Genomic DNA, 5636 nt, shown 5'->3' with positions numbered 1-5636 from the left:
ACAAACTCCCCAAAACACAAGAGCATCGAAGAAGAGAAAGAGCTCATTCTCTCATGATTATGGAGGAAAAATTACCCCAGTTCAAAGGTCATCGGGCTGTGATCAGGTTTTCTGGAAGCTGCTTTCGAGCAGCAGCTCTGCTTTGCCCCTCTGTTTCATTCTGGTGGTCCCCACCTGTCCGTCATCACCCGTCTCAGACTTTCTGCTGATAACGAGCTGAAATATCTTCTTCTTCTCTTTTTTGGTAATTGAAGTCTTTATTTGTTTTTAACATTTAACCAAACAAAAACAAACAAACAAACAACAACAACAAAAAAAAGACAGCTTCCAGTCCCATGGTTAAGTCACCTTTGCATTTTGGGTCTATTTTCAATAGTTACTATCGGTACACACAAAAGGGACAATAAAATTAAATTCTTAAGTTATTCCCTTCCTGAGTGCCTAAACAAACATACAACACAGCAAGCATAAAGTTTACCTAAAGATAATTGCCCTGACAAAATAAAATCCAACCATCTCAGCCTAAAACACGTCCCCATGATTTGTCAAAACCCTCCCTGTCATCATTAATCCTAGCCAAGAATTTTTCGTACGACACCATTTTCAGCATATTTTCTTCCCCCCTATTATAGAGACGGTTCCTCCCACACACTGAGAATAACTCGGGCCGCTGCGATCACCCCCACCTTTATAACCACAAAATCATATTTTGAAACCCCAGGTAACACCGACCGATCCCCTAATAAGCACAGTCTTGGTGACAAGGGTATCATCAAACCAATCCACCTCCCTATTCTGTCCAATACTTCTTGCCAAAAGGGACAAACTTTCCCACATTCCCAATAGCATGCATAAATGTCCCTGGATCTGAACTACATTTCCAGCACATATTACTGGGACTGATTCCCATTCTATAAAGTTTGGACGGAGTGAAGTACCATCTGTGTATTAATTTGTACTGAGTAAATGTACCCCTCTTATATATTTATCGGAGAATGACAAAATTCTGCACCAGTCTTCTTTAGAAATTACACAACTCAGATCTCGTTGCCATATAATCCTCAAGTTCTCACAGATCTCTTTTTCTGGATTGTTAAACAGTTTGTAGAGAACAGCTGCTCTGTGTGCTGAACCGGACAATTCTAAAAACTCCACCACCATATTTGAGCTTTGAGTAAATTTTCCTTTGGTAATACAAACCCTTATTTGTAAATATTTCCAAAAATTATTTTCTCTTATCAAACCATATTTTTGGGTTATTTCAGCGAATGACGTAAACCCTCCTCCTGAGTAAAGATGACTTATCCTGTGTATGCCTTTGACAAGCCATTCCTTCCAGAACACCGTTTCTGTACAGCGGTGTTGTTCCATAGCGAGGTATAAGGTTGTCTTAAATGAGATGCCATTTATCTTATAACCTGACAACTTTGAAAATGACTCAACACATGTGAGTAGCGCTGGTAGAGACTGCATGGGATCCGTTAGTACTGCTAAGATGTCGTCAGCATATAGAAATAACGTGTGCTCCATACCCCCTGCATGAACACCTCTGACATCCCTGTTAGCTCGAATAGCCAAGGCCAGTGGTTCCAGAAATATTGTGAAGAGCAGCGGGGACGAAGAACACCCCTGCCGGGTCCCGCGAGTGAGATGGAAAAACTCTGACACCAATCCATTTGTCAAAACTGCTGCCCTTGGACTTGCATATACAGTTTTGACCCAGTTACAAAATCCAGGCCCAAACCCGAACCTTGCGAGGGTTGTCATAAGGAAGCCTTCTCAGCATCAAGACCACAACCGGGGCTAGATTTGCTTTTGTGCATGAGATGAAGAAGTCTAATGTTATCAGCCGAAGACCTATTCTTAATAAAACCAACCTGATCACCATTGATGATATCTGGTAATATGTGATCTAAGCGGAAGGCCAAAACCTTCGTCAAAATTTTGCGATCAACTCCTAAGAGTCTTACTGCCGGTAATCTGCCGGGTCATTAAATGTACTCGGTAAGGAGCCTATTTCTAGTGCCTCAAGATAAACTTTATCAAGACTGGAGCTAAAATATCAATATATTTCTTATAATACTCAATCAGGAAGCCATCCAAGCCTGGCGATTTCCCGTTTTTCATGGATGAGATCGCAGCTCTGACCTCTTCTTCAGTTATAGTCTTGTTTTCTGTTCCTCAGAAAGAGTAGGTCATTGTAGAGCTGAAAATGTCCTCACCTCCTCCTCATTAAGTGCACCAGCAGAGGTGTACAAATCTGATAAAATGATTTGAAAATTGAATTTATTTCTTTTGATGAGTAACCACTTGGCTGTCTTTCTTAATCAAAGATATATTATTTAAATTTTCTTGCTGCTTCGGTTGCTTCGCTAATAGTCTATCATTCTTTGTTTTAAGCCTAAATAAGGCATATTCTGCCTTTTTGTTATAAATGTCATTCAGCTGGTATTTATCATTTGAGTATTGTCTCGCTAAATCCTTCTCCAATTCGCGTATTTCTTTATGTAAAGTTTTTTCCCGTTAGATCACTTTTCTTTTGTCGCATATGCAATTATCTTTCCTCTTATATATGCTTTGGACGCTTCCCAAACTGTGGCTACTTTATCTGTGGAGCCCATATTGATTTCAAAGAAAATTTTAAGCTCGTTTGTTAACTCCTCACTAAAACTGTTGTTCTGCAACAACATCGTGTTCAGCCTCCAGCGACCCGTCTTTGTTCTGTCTGTGTTTAAATCCATTTGCACCTCTATGATCACTAACGGCAATGGCACCAATCTCACGGTCGACAACTGAATCGACCAAAGACTTTGATATTATGGCGAAATCTAACCTTGAATACTTTTTATGACAATTGGAGTAAAATGTATGTTCCCTTGAACTAGGATTAACTAACCTCCAATGTCCACTAGGCAAAGACCCTCCATCAGTAATCGAATAGCCTCTCTGTCCCTGGGTGTAGACCTACCCCTGGGTTTGTTCTTATTGATTACCTGCCCCTCACAATCACCTATTATCTTGTTAATTCTGTGAAAAAAATCTGGCTCTTCTTTATTAGGTGCATAGAAATCACACAAACCCACTCGGACCCCACTGATTAAAGCTTCCAAGCATATAACGCGCCCTTCTTTATCATTATATTTTTCAGCAACACGAAGCTTAATTCTGTATTAATAAGGATCAAAACACCATTTTGTTTACTTGAATATGAAAAACGGAAATATATTCTGATGTTATTTTATTCAGAACATGCCTTTTGAATTTTCAGAGTATTATTATATAAGTATATTTATGAACCCTTGAGAGAGATATGTTTACCTGGTTACTCGGGTGAGGGGTGTCTCACAGGAAGTCTGTGTCGAGTCTGCGTGGGTTCTCGCCCACAAATAATATAATGGGTAGAGATCTTGCTCCGGTGATGTCTCACATCTACACGGGTGGTACGTTTATGAGTAAAGCTAAGGACATAGCCAATTATTTTGCGAATTATTACAGCAATAAAATAACAAATTTAAAATCTAATATGAGCAGAGGCAATCCCACCTTATCACGTCGTCTTATACAGGATGTTATCATGAATAATAAGCAATGCCAATTTAAGTTTGAGGCAGTGAGTGTGGAGATGGTAGAGCGCTTATTGATATCACTTCCTGACGATACATCCTCCGGCTCTGATAACACAGACAGCAAACTGCTCACAGTTGCAGCCAAGTTTGTGTCCCTTCCTATATGTCACATATTTAATAGATCTTTGGCATGCAGCTTATTTCCATTGCAGTGGAAAGAATCGAAAATAATTCCCATTCCTAAAAACAAGAACGACGTTTTTAATGGTGTCAATAGCAGATCTATTAGTCTGCTCCCCGTTCTAAGTAAAATTATGGAGAGGATTGTCTATGAACAAATTCAACATTACCTAACAGAAAATCAGTTACTCTCTCAGTTTCAACATGCTTACAAACCTGGTTATTCCACCAGCTCAGCTCTCAGTCACATGACAGATAACTGGTACAAATATCTAGATAATGGGAATTTGGCCGGGGTGGTATTTTTGGACTTTAGTGCTGCATTTGATTTGATAAATCCTGATCTTTTGATAGATAAACTACAATGTTATGGATTTTCACCAGCTGCTTTGTGCTGGATGGAAAGTTATTTGTCTGGAAGAAGGCAAAAGGTTTATTATAACGGTTATTTCTCTGAGGGCTGTGAAATGAACTGTGCTCTACCCCAAGGCAGCTGCCTCGGTCCACTTCTCTATTCAGTCTTTACAAACGATTTGCCGTACGTCCTGGATAAATCTCGTCTTGTAATGTATGCTGATGATTCCACCATGTTTTATTCAGCCAGTAGCTACTCTGAATTGACCAGCGTATTACAACTAGGTTTGCTGAACATATTTGACTGGATAAGTAAAAACAACATGATTTTAAACGTGTCTAAATCCAAATCCATGTTAATAGGAAGTAGAGGACGCTTAGTCAACAGCCCACAGCTAAACCTTTCCATAGCTGGATCGGTATTAGAACAGGTCACCCAGACTAAATTACTTGGTGTTACCATAAACCACCACCTTTCATGGTCTCAGCACATCAACTCTGTTATAAGGAAAATGGGACAGGGCATAGCTATAGCTAGGAAATGCTCTTTTTATATCACTTCTTCAATTATGAAAGATGTCATTAATGCACTAGTATTATCTCATCTAGAGTACTGCTCAGTCATTTGGTCAGCAGCTAATAAGACAGATCTGAACAGACTTCAGTTAGTCCAAAATAGGGCGGCCAGATTAGTGTTAAGGTGTTCATATTATACAAGTATTGATAAAATGCACGATAAACTGTCTTGGCTTTCTGTACAAGCTAAATTATACTATGGCTTACTTGTATTTTTAAAGAAAGCAATACTGGTAAACACACCACACTTTTTTATGCTCAGTTGCAGCATCCAGATGAAATACATAATCATGCCACACGATTTTCAACTAACCACAATTTAGTAACTCCTCGAGTTAAAAGTAACTTTTTGAAAAACTCTGTTATATTTAGAGCATCTTTTCAGTGGAATAAGTCGCCTTATGCAATTAGAGAATTAGCTTCTATTCATAATTTTAAAAATCACCTAAAAGCCTATTTAGGCAGTTTTTAATTTATTTGTAAAAATTGTAGAGGGTAATGTCACTTGTAATGGAAATTGTGTATTTTGTTTGAGTGTTTTGTTTTGGGTTTTTTTTGCTTTTTTTATATAATTTTTAATATTCACATGTTTACATTTTCAGAATTGTAAAACCTTATTGTGGATGTAAGAGCCAAATTATGTGGACAATTTGCATCCAACTCATTGTGTAACATTTTATTTGGTGGTACTTGATGGTTTGGGCCCCAGGAAGACTAGCAGCCACTGTTGTGGAAGCTAATGGGGTTCCTTATAAATAAACAAATAAACAAATAAACAGGTGTGAGAGTGACTGGTTGTCTCGCTGTGTTAGCTTTAATATATAATAACATTAAACCATATCAAATGTAACGATTGTGTTAATTAATATGGCGAAATAACGAGACTGTGGAATTTTGTTGTTGTGGTTGAGGGCCGTTTAAAATGATTTTATTTTGAAGGGGTTTACCGGAAGCTGTCGG

This window comes from Simochromis diagramma, unplaced genomic scaffold (assembly GCF_900408965.1).
Source record: "Simochromis diagramma unplaced genomic scaffold, fSimDia1.1 OVJJ01000361.1, whole genome shotgun sequence".
In the NCBI taxonomy this organism is placed as follows: Eukaryota; Metazoa; Chordata; class Actinopteri; order Cichliformes; family Cichlidae; genus Simochromis; species Simochromis diagramma.
This window is presented reverse-complemented; position numbering follows the sequence as displayed.